Genomic DNA, 16,329 nt, shown 5'->3' with positions numbered 1-16,329 from the left:
GGACTCACTCATCGCACTCATAACATCATTCACTCACTTCCCCTTTCTCTTCTCTCTTCATCCCCTGGACACTGTGCAGCTTTTGTGTTGTTCTGCACTGTCTCCGTGCCCAACAGTTCTATGGACAAAATGTCTTTTCTCACAGAGAGCTGTTGATGTGTCATTTGTAAACGTACCTATGTTCATGCAGTGATTCACATTTATTTCTTGGACTCCACCGAGCGCCAGAATGACTCCCTTTTTTTCTTGCTGCGTGCACTTATTTGTTTTTGTTTTGATCTCTGCTGCAGAACAGAAAGCTGCTGGAGATCTGTGTTTATTTTCATTACGCACACACACACACACACACACCCTCTCTTCAACCTCGATTCACTCACGATTGACAAATGATCTGTCATCAACCGGATGCTCTGCTCCGATTGGCTGCTAGCACATTTTGTGTTACAGACATCATTGCAGAAACAAATCTGTCATTGTTGACATACCAATGCACAACCGTGCACACACACACACACACACACACGCCGGGAAACGTGACCTATGACAGCAAGATAGGGGAGAGCGACACACAAACAGAAATCACAGGATGGAACAGCACTTTATTGTGTCGTGTGTAGCTGGTAAAGTGATTAGTGTCTGACCACCAACTCTTTCATCCCGTTTCAACCCACACACAGTCAGCCCAAGGCCTCTGGTAAAAGCTTTATTTGATACGCTACCGCTCCATAATGGAACTTTATTGGCTCCAAATCGTTTTACACTTGTCAGCTGCTACGTTTGTTCTGTTGACTTGTAGAGCCACAAATACAGTATATGCACCCGAGCGAGCGAGAGAGAGCGAGTCGGCCGGACAGACCCTGCATCCTCTGGGGAGATTCCAGACATTCCTCTACTTCCCTGCCCACTACAAAGAGACCCGTTCCCTAAAGCAGATCGCAGCTCTGCCTCATTACACATGCACACAAAAAGAAATCCTCCTTCTGCAGTGTACAAGATCTAATTACTAAAAGCAAAACCGCTAATCTAAACACCAAAGTAAGATGGATCGATGACCTCGTCACTGAGCAGTGTGTGTCTGTAATGGGGTGAGTTGTAAAGTGGGGGTCGTCCTCCCTTTATTGACAGAATAAATAACAGCGCTTCCTCCCTCTGCTCTCTGACTTTTCCTGTTACCCCCCGTGGTGTGAGGAAGAGCCTCGCCCCTTCCGTACCGCTCTTACTCTGCCTGGCTCGTATTTTTATTTTTGCCCAGTTTCACTTGCGTCATGTACTCGATCCGTGAAAGACAACATCCTTTTTTGCTGAAAGCGTTTAAAGGGAAAATTGTAAAATAAAAAATTCATGAACGTTATATTAAGTTATATTTTTTTTTCATCGACACGTTTTACAAGTATATTCATTAAGGTTTGTTTAAACAGCAAACAAATTATACCAAAATGGCTTTACAGGACATGTGTGTGTGTGTGTGTGCTCACATGTGTTTGTTTATTTGTGTGTGTGTGTGTGTGTGTGTGTGTGTGTGGCGGCCTGGTCCTCAGCATGGGAGCAGCTGTTCGGAGCAGTGCTGGCCACACACACATGGGTCTGATTAGCACTGTGTGACTCCCTCCTTTCCTTCCTCCTGCCCTCCCTGCTCACCTCCCTCCCCTTCCAGTGGGGGCCGCGGCACGCTGGCGGCACCAATAATTTTAATGCCTAGTCTGAGTCTGCTAGGAGCACAGGCATGCAGTGCGCAACCACACACACACACACACACACTGACACACACGCTCCCGCGTTGCACACAGACGAGCGCTGACACACACACACACACACACACACACACACACACTGACACACACGCTCCCGCGTTGCACACAGACGAGCGCTGACACACACACACACACGCTCCCGCGCACGCTCACTGCACACTGACACACACAGGCAGAGGAAGCAGAAAGCTCTCATGCTTTGATCTGTTCTTTTCCCTTTTCCTCCCCCTCTCCCCCCCTCTGCCTCCCCCACCCCTCTCTCTCTCTCTCTGTTTACCCCTGACCTTCTCCTCCTCTTCATCCCTCCCGCGCCCTCACAGATGTTCTACCTTAACAAGTTCAGAGTTGACTTGTGGGGGTCTTCATGTCCTGTACTGCTGTACACTAATCCCTTTTTTGTGAGGGTTATATTTTATTTTTGCCTCTCTTATCTTTGCTCCTCCGTGTCGGTCTTTTGGCAGATCCGTCCTCCTGTGTCTTTGTCTGAATGGAACAACTTAAACTTGTCATTTGTCTAACAGCAATTGCACTGCAGCAACATAAACACATTGTTAACTATCTATCCAGCAATCTACCCATCAATCTTTTCTTTTTTTTTTTTTGTCCGAGCAAACATTTTTCTGTGTTGTCTGTGATGCTGGAGTCCAAGAGGAAATGTCTCTCTGAGGCAGATGCCATATGGAACTGATAGCGGAGTAGTGGGTGTAATAACTCACTGCAGGAGATAAGTGTGTGAGAAGGGGGGTGACAGGTCGAGGACTAAAATTGGAGAGCAGGAGGTGGGACAGGCGGGGGGGTGAGGAGCATGAGAGATGGTATCTAATCGGAAGAGAGTGGAGAAACGGACACAGCGAGAAATGCCCAACATGCTCAACGTGACTCCACTTTAAGCATGTGAGACGTTTGTGTGAGTGTGAAAGAAAGATGCTGAATTACGTTGTATTCCTGCCGTAGAATTTATTTGCAACCACTAAGAAGATGGAAATGTATATTTCACAGATATTGAGGATCTCTCTCGGATCCTCTGCAGAGCATGTGCGATTGTTGAGCAGCTACAGGAGGAGCGAGTGGAGATCGTCTAGTTCATTCATCTTGGATTGTGTTGTCGTCTCTTATGGATGCCTGCCGCAGGAAAGTCAATGTTATTTATGTGAAAGGACTCTAAGCACAAAGCACATGGAATTTAAGTGAATGTTAAGGTTAATGTGACATCAGTCATTCAGACGTTCATGTTCCCGAGTGCTCGTGGTTTTGGCAAGCTGTTAGGAATCGTTATGCCATTACAGCACATTTTGGAGTGTGTTCCTTTCTGTCTGTCTCTCCATCTGTGTCTCTGTGTCTGCATCCAGTTAGAGAAAAGATTGGTAGCCTGTGGCCGACTCCAGAGGTCTAAACCGCCGCCGTCTGCCGTGGCTGCGTGGTTGTTGAGTGCAGTCTGGACAGACTGTTTGTCCCTTTCCTGCTGCTGGAGACGTCTTATCTTTTCTCAGTGGCATGTTGTGGAATTCACATCTCTGCATTTTCATGAGTGGAAAATGAGTTTGGCCTTTTTCCTTCTTTTCGTTTTTCTTTATAGACCTTCAAATGGTTGTTACACGATGCAAGCGCTTATCTGTAATGTTATCATTAGCCACTAGATGGTGTCAGTGCTCCACCCAGATAGGAATTGATGCTTGACGAAAGCAGAAGTGGGGAACTCCAACTGATGAAAATGGAGGCTCCAGTAGTTATACTGGGAGGGAATGGCGACAGGTATACTGTATTTCAAAGCAGAATGCACAGACTTGAAAGTGTGTGTGCGTGTGTTTGTATTTGAACGCCAATTTGACAGTGCAAAGAGTCATTCTGCACCACTGGGTGGCTTGGAAAGTGTGCATGAATATATGAGCGGTTGTGAGGAATGGGGATATGGAACAGCTGTTTAAATGCTTAGTACAATAACTGCAGATGTGTATGTGTGTGTGTGAATGTGTGCATATGTGCACATGTGTGGTGTATGGTGTCATCACTTGGGCTGTGTTGTGGTAGACTTTCGGCTCCACACACCAGGCAAGTCTGTAATTACTCAAGCCAGCGCTCATACACACTGTAAGCTTTTAGCGTCTGTGGTCCCCCCCCCCCCGTCACACACACACTCTTACTCCCTCTTTCTTTCCTTCCTTCCTAACTGCCTCCTTATTTCTCGCCGCTAAAATCTTCCTCTGTGATTCCCAGTGTGGTCCCATTTCTGGTTTGGCCTTGAGATCTGTCTCCTGTGTTTTGGAATGCATCGATGCTTCAAGCCAATTCACCCTCATGCTCACGCTTCAGTGGCAGCCTACACACACACACACACACACACACACACACATACCTTTGTGTATCATAATCCTCTTCTGACCAACGTGACCCAGCCAACAAGTCAATTACGTGTGACTCTGTTTAAATCCACGTGTTTTAAACAATGAGCTAACGCCATTGTCCTGTCAGCATGAAACGATCCCCCCCCCACTCCGCCCCCCCGAGTTTCTATTCTCAACACTCACTAAATAAAATCTCAGATCTACATATGATCATGCAAGTAGGAGAGTGCCTTTGTGTGTTTGTGTGTGTATCTGTGAGAGTATCCCTGTGTAGTTGCTGCCAGCAGCCATCAGAGGACAAGAGGCTAAGCGACATCCTAACCCGTTTGAGAGCCTCCCTATCTCTCCTCACACAGACCGGGTTTCTGGGCTCACACACACACACACACACACACACTGATAGAGGAGAATACACACACTGTGCATGCACGCGTGCTTATGCGTTTTGTTCATGTACATCCCTTTTTGCTGTGCTTGGTTCTCACACATGCACATACAGATCTCCTCTCCCAGCGTGCCTAAACTAGATTAGTGTGTATAAAGGCTCATAATCCCTGCTGCCTCCCCAGCAGGCAGAGAGGAGCCTGTCCTCCAAATTAGGTTGGCCTCTGTGGGTGATGAGTGGCTGCCAGCAACAAGGGTCCACTTTATATATATATATATATATATATATATATATATATATATATATATATATATATATATATATATATATATAGTGTGTGTATGTCTGTGTGAGAGTGTGTGTATTTCTGCATTAGGTTTGAAGCACACGTCTCCAGCTGCTGTGTCACACGTAGACATCCGCCCACAGACTGAACAAAGGAAGGCGGTGCCATGAAACCAGTGGCACAGTGTTGGTTGACCCAGGGTTGTAACGTACGGCCTGTTCGTCTCGGTAAATACCTCGTGGCAGGACTTGGCAGTTGACTGTCGCGAAGATAAACTTCACAAAGGTTATGCCAACATAGAATGTCTTCCGGCTAGGCCCATTCTCTTGGAGGGAGGTGTTACCAGGATGTAAAAGACACAAAATCAGCTTTTTTTCTTTTACCTCTTCTCACTTTCTTCAGCTTTCTTTGTCTGTGCAACTGGTACATCTGTTATAGATCAATAAAAGGGCCCCCTCTTTAGTCTACTGCTGTATGCACTTTGATCTTTATTAAGTGTTTAGCTGGATTTTAGTTTTCTGCTGTTACTCTGTATTTATACCATCACAGTTAATCCTTTCTGCGGTTTCTCTCTGGTTGTCATGCTACGGTTATGTGGGTGTGTGTGTGTATGAGTGGACGGGTTTTTTGCGTCTGCTATTTGCCGATTCATGTTTGAACCGTATGAGAAGGATGTAAGTTAACGCCCTGATTTGGAACTGATATAAAAGTTAATGTATCCTTTAACAGTATGGTTCACATGCTTGTGATTGAAGTCTGACTCCATAGTGTACATGTAATGATATCTTAAGTGGATCTTTCAATATCCCATCAAATTTGCTTTAGTGCATTTTCAAATTCCTCTGAACAAACTCTGAATTATGGTCTATCTGTCATCCAGTCCAAGTCTTGATGATGTTGTGCATGTTGTCCTTCTGTTACCCTCTGTGCTGCTTATCATCATGATTCAGCAGGCTGACTGTTACACCAAGGCTGTATTAGCTATGGGGCAGCACTCTTTGGGGTCTTTAGTGTGCTAATACTGAAGGGCCCATAGGGAAGCACAGTAATTGGTCTTTATTTATGCTGAGTGAAGGCTATGATTAACTAATATCACCCCTGAGTGTGTACACACACACACACACACACACACACTAACACACATACAGCACAGCCAAATGTATCTGCAGTCACACACGCACATGTGCAGATCTCCTCATATAGCGTGTGTGGTGGTGAGATTGAGTGCGGTTGAGTATTGAGCTAATCCCTGGTGGCAGGCTGGAAGCTCTGTAAAGCCACTGACAGGCAGTTTAAAAAAAAAAAAGGGCATATTGTAGTTCACTTACAGCACCACAGTGACTTGCTAGAGGACCGGTGATACAACAAATATAGATTTCTTTAATGATTTTTGAAACAGCCCACAAGTGAAAGGACCACAGCGTGTCAAATATGCATTAGTTCTCCCAGGCTGTGTTTATATGAGCATGCGGATTACACCGTTTTCACCACTGTGGAATGCCGTTAAACTGCCAAAGGGCTCAATAGCATGACAATGAGAAAGGAAGGGCGTGTGCGTTTGTAAATGTTTGTGCTTATGTGTTGTTTGTCTTTTTCTGCCGCTAATGAGTCGAGGGCAATAAGAGCTGTGAAAGTAGTGCGCGTTGGGCTGCGGCATAATTAATGTACATTCTCAACGGGCACTACGGGTCATCCACCTTCGGGCCCTGTTGCTCCGCCTCTGCATATGTGACTGACTCGTGTCTGCGCGCATGCGTGTGTGTGTGTGTGTGTGTGTGTGTTTGCCTGGCTATGTTTTGGCAAAGCCGCGGTGTCCTCATGTGTTTACTCTTATAGTAGAAACTGAACACTGGGCGGTAATCAGAGCTGCAGTCAGAGGATCACAACAACAGTGTCCCTCATTATGGCTCCAGCAGATCACCTTTACCTCCTGTGTGTGTGATTATGGTTGGTTCCTCCCCCCCTCGAAGCCATACAGGCAGCAGTGGCAGCTGTCGGTGTAAGCAAAGAGATCCGTGTGTGTGTGTGTGTGTGTGTGTGTGTGTGTGTGTGTGTGTGTGTGTGAGCCTGCTTGCTTGCATAAGGTGTGAAATACAAAGAGCTATGCTACTTTTTTAAGCTCTGATGGGGTCGTTTAGATGTCAGGAGCTTCCTGTTGGACACATTCTTTAAATCCACAGAAGCTGTTATGATGATGTGCACTTATAGACAAGGAAAGCAATTTTCGGTCTTCACCTTGACGTTGGGGGCTGTACATCGTGAGAACATTCACAGATCAAGATCAAGAGGTAGGGACGTAGTCTATGAAAGGTTTTGAAACTGATAACCGTCTTACCACAAGAGTAATTGCTGCTACTTTGTGAGGCTTAATGAGTAAGTAAGGGTGCTTTGGTAGTAACTCTTCCCTGAGCTGCTGCTACAGTTCTCAGCAGCAAAGCATTTCCCTGGAATCCAGGTTGTACGTACCCATCAATTTCATCTGCTCCCAACTGATTTCCATTATTGAATTAGGATAACCTGACCCTCCTCTCCCCTTCTCTCCATCTCTTCTCATTCTCGTTTCTCGTTTTTTTTATTTATTTATTATTGCATTATCTCCGCCTCCCCGACCCTCCCTCCCTGCTTCATGTGGCCCAGTAATGAGACAGTGACAGATTACCGTAAACCCTGCTCTCTCTATCTCTCCACCCCCTCTCACCCTGAGATAGAGACTCGCAATGAGCTTCAATTTGTGTTGATGCGCACGATACGTATGAAGTCCGTGGTAAGCTCAGGGGACGAGCTGTGATACGGTTCACGTGGTGCAGATTCTGTTTCTAATCCCTTGTTTGACATTTAGTCCCGATTCTGCAGGAGAGCCGGCAGGTAGACTTAAACCAGAATTCGACATCAGCAGGGCAACCGTGGATGTGATACAATGAACAACTTCATGAGACGACATAAGCTGACAGGGACTAAACATGGACCCAAGCCAATGCAATTTTGTTAGTTCATTGCAACATTTTCAAAATATTAACGATAAAATAGTTTTATGTCAAAACACTTTATTTAAATAAAGCCATTTACCATGAAAACCAATGTGAGAGAGAACAGTTATTTGAGTAGATGTGTGCCATTGCATGCTACATCTGTAAATATTATATGAGGAAAAAAATACACTATTAAAATCACACGGCTCAGCTGCTTCGGCACTGTCTTTAAATTACAAGGGGTCTTCACTCTTTTTCCCTGTTTTTCCCACCCAATTTCTCATTGGGTGGGAAAAACATCTCACTCGTCCAATATGTTCAGGAGTCGTCCTTCTGTGGTTGGAGTGTTCATGCTCAGTATGTGTGCATGGCCATATGAGTATTAGTGTGTTTGAATTTCTGAGCATGTGTTGGACTGTGTAGAAGAGCTTCAGTAATCCTATTGACAGAGATGCAGCTTTGCTTCAGCCACAGCAGCTGTCTAGTTGCAAGCGGGGGGGGGGGGGTCCAGTTCTCCTCGGCCGCGGGGGGTCGTCTTCATGTTGCTGTCACTCTCATTGACCTGGGTCTCTGTCATTAAAGGCCTTTTATATATTTCTCTCCCCTCTCTGTTCCTCATTATCTTCATCTTTTTTTGTTTTATAAGACTTCAATGGCAGTCAGTCACCTTCCTTTGTTCAAAGTGTTTAATATGTGGTTATACCGCACACACGCACACACAAACAGTCACACCGCCCTGCAGTGGTCTTCTCCGCCTCTGGCTCAGTGCTGTCTCTCTGTCTCACAGCACACATTCATTGTCTAATCTTCCTCTATGTTTAATTTACAGCCTTGGCTGCTGCTGCTGCCATATGCTCCTTTTGTCTCTGCCTACTACCACACTCTGAAAACACACACACACACACACACACACACACACACACACACACACACAGCTCTGAGTAGCTTTGCCTCAACCTTCAGCATTCGAAAAGAGCAATAAAAAAAACAACCATGCCAAAGAAAACCTGCACCTACCTGTTCAGCAGCACTGAACACTGTGTGTGTGTGTGTGTGTGTGTGTGTGTGTGTGTGTGTGTGTGTGTGTGTGTGTGTGTGCGTGTGTGTGGTGTTCCTGCTGTCTTCGTTGTCCAAGAATACAGCGTGAGGCGCAATATCTTCACACAGGCTGATATTATGTCTTTCATCCCTTTTCTGTTCCTGAGGAACTTGTTGTCTGAAAGGTGCAGTGTTTTAGCCAAGCCTGAATATTCGTACCTAATAGGTGTTTGCCGTATATCTACGCACAGGGCGACCAGAGGGCAGGGCTCGCACACCGTGCCCAGCCACGGGGCAGCTAATGTCACGGCGACGCATAAGCGGGCCGTGGACGAGCAGTGGCAGGTCCTCGTACCCGGTGCTGCCGCGTGGAGAACCCCCCCCCCCCACCCCATCCCTTTGTCACGGCCGTGGCTCTGCGGCTGTGGCTATTGACTTAAAGTGCGGCGATGCAACAACCTATTGGGAAAGATAATGAGCCGCGGCGACAGGAATTTAAATACAGATGAAGTGGCGAGGGCAGGAGGTTGAGAGGGTCACACAAGTGGACCGAGGGAATGTTTCCTGTTTTGCCTCGCTCCGGATGAGAGTGAATGCGCTGCGTTGTTCTCTCACTTTGGTCCATGGCCTCTGCAGCTTTTCTCTTCCTCTATGGTCTTTTCTCTCTCTCTCTCTCTCTCTCTCCCAGGCTACTTCCCTTGCCCTCCTGGCCAGTAACACATGTTGTGAAATGACGTATTCACACAGTGAGATGCTTTCAGCATCGGGTGTGCATTTGAGCGGGACACACACACACACACAGAAAGAGAGGCTGTGGTTAGCGGGGCTTTCTCTCTGGCTCCAGAGGCCCTGGCCAAGTCAGCGGTGAGGTTTGGCTCACTTGTTCGCTACATTGCGCACACACCGGCTTGCACACACAGAGACACACATGCAGCCTCTCTGCCTTTTCCCTTACACCTCTCTCTCTATCTCTCTCTGTCGTGCACTGACCTTTCCGAAATAATATTTTGACTTTCGCCACTCTTTGCTTCCTTTCCCCCTGGAAGTAGATCACAGCTCGATTTTAAATGGACCGACTGTGTCTGTCTTTCTCTGGTTCCTGCTGCCTCTCTTTCTCACCCACCACGTAGTCACACACACACCCAGAAAAAAAGACCACAGGAAGAGTTCCTCCCCGTGCTTAATGAGCGACATTTAGCAGTGAGTACAAGGAGTTCGAAGGGATTGATCTTGTTAAGCCTGAGGACACACTCTCTGCAGGACAGGAAGGGTTTGGTGAACAAGGTAATGAAGAGATGAGAGAGGGGAAAACAGGTGAGGAGGTGTGATCAGGAGATTAGGCTCCTTAATGTGGTCACTGGGAAGCTATTTATGCCGTTAGAATACATCTCACACCCCAAAAGATCCAGACGCGATCACTACCAGGTGGGCCGCCATGGCGAGGGAGGAGGGGAGGAGAGAGTGAGGAGGGAGTGGAAGGATGTGATGGGTGGGAGGGATTGAGATGGAAAGAGCACTAATGTATGAAGTTGAAGCATTTTATGGTTGAGTTCTGCCTCACGTGGCCTTTACATGAGCCTGTTATGTGCGTGTTGGTGTGTAACTGTGTGTCTTTTGTTTGTGCGACATTCTTGCTAACCGCACCTAAGGACCAACCTAAGGACCACCGTCGTGCACGGTTGACTTGCAAGCACAGCACAGCACTGGGTGTCTGAGACTCAGAGATAAATTAACCACAAGAATCAACAATCTTTCCAGCTAAATGTGTTCATACTATCTGAGGGAAAACATGCTTTTATGTGAGGGTTTAGGACTCAGAATGGGATTGCAACAGCTTTTTTATGTCCAGGTATAAAAACATATCACTGTTTATAAAAACTACAAATAAAACACTACACTTCCCAAGATAGTGGGTGGAGAAGCAGAGAGAAACAAAGGTTAGGGTGGTGAGGGTGGAGGCTTATGGGTGGCTGAGGATACAACAGCGTACCGTGTCAAATAGAAACAAAGAGGCTCACTTTCTTTATTCTCTTAACATCTTTTTCCCTTTTTTCTGCAAATAGAAGCATGCAGACATCTCATAAATATCCCACATTTCACTGTTAAGCATGATTTTAACTTCAGACCGGACCATCACACAGCACGTGCTGCACGAGCCACAACTTGACAGGCTTCACCATCTGCACCGCTGTTCTCAGATTATGCAACAAGGAAATGCAAATTATGTCAGCATCAACATGTCCCCCAAATCTGTGATGTGGGAAGTTAATCCCAGTCACCTCCACTGACTGTTAGTATCTAAAAAAAAAAAAAGAAATGGAAAAGAACATGGGGACATAAGATTATTGCGTCACTCTTAGTTAAATGGGTTATCTTCTTCTTGCCTCTGCACTCCAGAAGCAATTTTGGTTGGAATCCTTCCTCTATTTTAGTTGTAAATTTCCTGATTTCAATGGTTGGAAATCATTGAATGTAGGTTGGCAATGCATATTTATCCCCAATTCGGATGTGTAATGTAAAATGCCCTCTAGGTCTGATCATCGACAGACAAGCGATAATGGATCTTGCGTGTATCATACATGGAAACTGCGGTCATGTGATGTCGGTGGCCGTCTATTTGTTGTTATCTCTGCAATTGCCGGCTTGACGCGGTGATGAGTGTTTGAGCATTAAACATGCATGGATGCATAGCGTGTGCGCACACACACACACACACACCTAAATTTCTTACAGCTGTTAAATGTAACACACACACACAAACGCAGACACACACACACTGTGATAAATCTGTGTCCTATTCTACCAGCTGCTCCCCACATTGCTGCTGTGTCTTTCTTGTTGCTAGGATACATACACACTGACGGAGCAGCTCACCCCTTGTCACACACATTTTGTTTGTGCCCGTACGCTGACACAGTGTCACTAATTGTACGCACAAACATGCACCTGAGCACACACACACACACACACATTATGGGGCCGTGATATCAAGAGAATCAATTATATCACAGTTGTTTTTACTTACCAGAGGAGCATTCTTTGCATGTTAGTGTAAAATGTAAATTATAATGCCAGTGGCCAAATTAGCTCATTAGCATTTTAATTGATTAGAAAATGTGGCAATGATGGGCTTCTCGCCCTCTTGCCTGCTGTTAACTCCCTGGATCAGAAGATGTAAGGCGGAGGGCAAATTAGTACCATGAGGGGGCGCTATCTGTCTATCTACCTCATTGTTGTGACGGTGTAGCATCACTTCCTCCTGCTCACTGGGGTTACCTCAACAGTAGCTTCCTCTTCTCTTTTTTTACTTCTCTGCTTGTTGCCCACCCTGTTTTTTTATTATCTTTTCCTAAGCTTGATCTTCTCTGCTCAGCCCGCACCTCATATTTCCCTTCATGCCTGCCTCTAGGTTCCTTCCCTGCCTTTTCTTTTCATCCTTACCTGCCTCTCCCTTTACCTCCTACCTCATCTCCTTCTCAATACACCACATGCCTCTCTTCTAGTGCCCTACATCACTGCCAATTTATCGCCTTCCCCTTCTCTCCTCTCTCAATTTTTCACCCTCCCATCACGCTTTCCCGCTGCAACAGCATATGAGATTCCCCTTCCCAGTCTCCCTTCATCTCTCCCTCCCTCACTGGACCCCTCCCCCCCTTCCGTTGCTGCATGCATTCATCACTCTTGCCCCTCGGGGCTTTGTTCTGCCTTAATCATGAGCTTAAATGTTGCATTCTCACCCAGACAATGCATGCCATTCAGTCTGGGCCTGTGTAAATAGGTGTGCCCTGTAAGTGCGCCAATGGGCATGAAAGGCCAGCCTTGCTGCGGTGGTGGTGATCAGCCGTAGCCCCCAGCTACAGGAGGCACTGCTCCATTTGCGCACACACACACACACACACAAACGTGCTCACAGACGAGGAGGAGGAGCAGCAGGAGGTGGTAGAGCGGAAACTTACCCAAGGCAGCCATACGAAGGCACGGATGGCCAAAGCAACACTGACAAAATGGGCATATGCACATAGAAACAAATAGCCTTCTTCACATGGAGCGCAAAGAGAGGGATTCTTTTCACAGTGAGCCATTTGCCTACCGTTCTTTATCGGGCATTTACTTTGTAGTTCCCCTGCTTCTGCTATCTGTATTTCTTCGGCGGAAACCACCCTTTGCAGCGTTTGTTGGTGGAGTATCGAAATGGTTGGATATTGACTGGAGAGTTGTGTGCGTAGTGGCTTCGGGAGACCAGCAGCCTGTGTCTTGGCCACCTGGCATGCTCTTTCTAGGAGGCACTGCAGGCCTCCAGCTGGATGATGCTCGCTGTCACACTGGTGTGTCAAATTCAGGCAAGCCAGCTTTCTCCCCACACCTGCCCATCTGTCTGCATTCACCATGGCGCTATACCTGTAGATGGAGAAAGAGACCAGTAGGGAGAGGGTGACAAACATACTGTATGTCAGGAAGAGAGAAGCCTGAATGTACACAAACAAAGACAGATTGGAAAGTACATTTGATGTGCATCTTACGAACAAACCGAATCTCGGTAGTGTACGACCACCTCGCCTTCAAAGGAAAGCTGTAGGTTGAATGTACAACGAGAGAGTGGAAGAGCCAGAGGGTGAGAGATGATGAAATAGAAAAGGGGATGGACAGACACACTAACGGGCAGTAGGCAGACAGCATGTGAGAAAAAAAGAAATGGAGCCCACACTTGCCCATGCTATCTATCCTGCTCAGATGGCCATTTGGGCTTGTTAAGCTATCGCCTGGTAACAGAGACAGCCTATCAACAACAGCCACGCCCCTCTGCACATGCTCATAGTGAGGGACTCATTTGGATCTTTGAAGGGAGAACTCTCACACCACACCAAAATGAAGGCACGTACACACGAATATTGGCTTGTCATTGCTCTCCATTGTTTGGCTGTGGTTGGCTTTCTCTTGGTGTGACTGCCAGCAGATGGCTAGCACTGAGCTGTCAGAGTCAGCCTGGGGCCCACACACAGGCACACGCACACAGGGAGAGAAACACTCACTCATACAAAGAGTGTCTTACTGCACACACAACATATGCACAGTGTCCTCTGAATGGCTCCAGTGTTGGCTCTTTATCACTCGTCGAGGTCTGCTCATACTTCAGTTTAAACCCTTTCATTCTCTTGCTGTTTTTATGCATGCACGCACGCACGCACACACACACACACACACCTAAAAACACCAAACACAGGCTGTGGAGCCGCTCAGCTACAGGTGCCCCATATGACCCTTTCACTGTAATGTCTGTGTAATCTCATATAAAGGGGCCGCCTTGCAGCATTAGCATGTGTAAAGTCCATTGTGTTTGTGTGTGCGTGCGCATAAGTGAGTGTGTGGAATCTTGCTTCTGCCTCCATCCTTTGCGTCTTTGTGTGTGTGTGTGTGTGTGTGTGTGTGTGCGCAAAGTGTCTCTGTGCTATGTGTGGGTGTCTTTCACAGTGGTTCAATGTGTGTAGCAGCAGGTGTCAGGCCTAATTGAGTGTGTCGGCGCAGTGTAAAAGCAGCTGCCGTGGCCCGGGGTCGTCCGGGGTTGCTCAGAGGTGAAAGGTCAGGGTTGGGGTGAGGAGTCGGCTGTAGCTACATGACATTCCTCCACTCACTAATCGTAGCTCTGATGAATGCCTGCAAAGTGGCAGCTGGTAGACAGGAGGCGTTGTGTGTGGCGGTGTCAGAGGAATAGAGACGAGTAGACGGGAGGGGAGGGGAGGGGAGGAAAGACAAGGGGAGGAAAGGGGAGGAGGGTGCACGCACGTTCATACAAACAAGCACGGCACGTATTGACTGCACAGGGCTGTGATCCTGAAGACGCTTTTGATCAGAGAAGACATGCTCAACAACACAGGCTTTTGTCAATTCCTAAAAAAACTTCAAACATATGCACAAAAACCTCAACGCACGCCCAAAGGCGCACATACACGCATCGTCATCCTCTCTCCCGCTCACACACACACAGTTTGTTGTGTCTGCAGAAAGCTGGGACTAATGACAGGCTTTGTGTTTTGTGTGCTCACTCAGCTGCCCCCTGGACACACTTTACCCACCCAGCAGAAAACCGCCCTTTGTGCTCTGCTCTCTCTTTCTTCTTCTCCATCTTGTTCTCGCTGTCTCTCCACTTTCTTCTTTCTTTAGAGAATTGAGTTGTTTTGCTGTGCTCTGCTGTAATATATTACCTACTGTATATATTTTCCTGGGTCCCGACAAAAGATATATGAGTGCAGGATTGTTTTTGGCTGACACCACCTTGGCTGCACGTTTACCACTAAAAGGGAACGATATAGCCTGTAAAATCTGAAAAATAATGATATGTTGATACAAATATAGTTAAAAGTGAAGGTGTTCCTGTTTACACTGGACCATGTGCTAAATAACCGTAGATAAAAATGTATCACATTGAGTTTTATAAATTATATACAGTAATTATAATATATAATAAAATATTATAAACTATATTTTAATATAAGATATTTTAACTAGGCAGAAAACTATGAGGAAATAATATTTTATCAAATTTATATTAATAGTTATACTCAAATTATGTTGATTTTAGTTTCTCTCTTGCGTTTTGTGATAATTCTCCGGCCACGGTCAGGACCTCTTTTTATTCATTTTTTTTGTTAAAAGAAAGGACTTTGGCGTTAGTCCCTAACAGTTCTCCAACACAAGTAATAAATACAATGGATAGTGGCCTATTGTAATTCCCCTATGCCACAAGCTGTGTGTGCATGCGTGCGCGGACACGTAGTTATTGCTGTGGTCAAACGGTCAAATTGTTTTTGCTCCGACAGCCAGACTAAGCAGGAAGAAGCCAATCGATAGCACTTACCCTCTTCCTGTTAGCGCTCCCAACAGACGAGGGACAAAGACGCAGCCCTGCACTCGTCACTAGCTGTGTGTGTGTGTGTGTCTCTCTGCGTATACTTCTGACTACCTGTCTCCACACACTTATTGTGTCTGCGGCTGGGTAAGATTCAGTGCATTTATGTATTTGGAACATTAGCCCAAGGACACACTGCAGTGCCACGAAGGAGCATTTCCCTTGATGTATTGACTTCCATAGCGTCTCCATACCCGGAACAAAACTCCAGGTTCAACCTGTAAACCTCAAGTGAGAATAGTATCTTGAATAGTAGAGTATTTCACTTCTAAAGAGAAAACTAAAAGAGAAAACCACGCTGTATAGGGATCAATACGTATCGAGTAAGTATTACGTGGTTATTGAGGCCACTCTACACACGCGTCCTTTTATCAGGCACAAACCAACCCAAGTGCGCCAATGTTCAGTGGACTACGTCCGGTGCTGTCCTTCCCCTTTGGGCTCCAAATTCAGGAAGCACATGTTTTACACAAATATCATCACTGCCATTGAAGGACAGGGAGCCAGTGAGCGCTGAGGTCAGATCAGCCCCCCTTTGGCTGATACACTGACCTCCGGCCCTTTACTGCGGGCGGAGTTTGCTTTTGCTTGTTTGTGCGCGTTGTGGTTTGACTGAAAATCTACTGCTGATTTAATCTTATTCGCAATAGTACT

The 16,329-nt window shown here is 46.4% G+C and overlaps 1 long non-coding RNA gene across 2 annotated transcripts; it reads right to left on the bottom strand.

Moving 5' to 3' along the window:
- Positions 1–2,695: 2,695 nt before the first annotated feature.
- Positions 2,696–13,450, bottom strand: LOC120810304 (uncharacterized). Of its 2 annotated transcripts, none has more exons than XR_013451486.1 (3): positions 13,292–13,450; positions 12,862–13,169; positions 2,696–2,873 (listed from the first exon to the last, which is right to left on the bottom strand). It is a non-coding gene; the product is annotated as an uncharacterized LOC120810304 (long non-coding RNA). The 2 variants fall into 2 exon arrangements; XR_013451487.1 differs by having other exon boundaries at positions 13,300–13,432.
- Positions 13,451–16,329: the final 2,879 nt, after the last annotated feature.

Source organism: Gasterosteus aculeatus, chromosome 12 (genome assembly GCF_964276395.1).
Source record: "Gasterosteus aculeatus chromosome 12, fGasAcu3.hap1.1, whole genome shotgun sequence".
Classification (NCBI taxonomy): Eukaryota; Metazoa; Chordata; class Actinopteri; order Perciformes; family Gasterosteidae; genus Gasterosteus; species Gasterosteus aculeatus.
The sequence above is the reverse complement of the archived record's forward strand: the minus strand, read 5'-3'. Positions and strand labels throughout refer to the sequence as shown.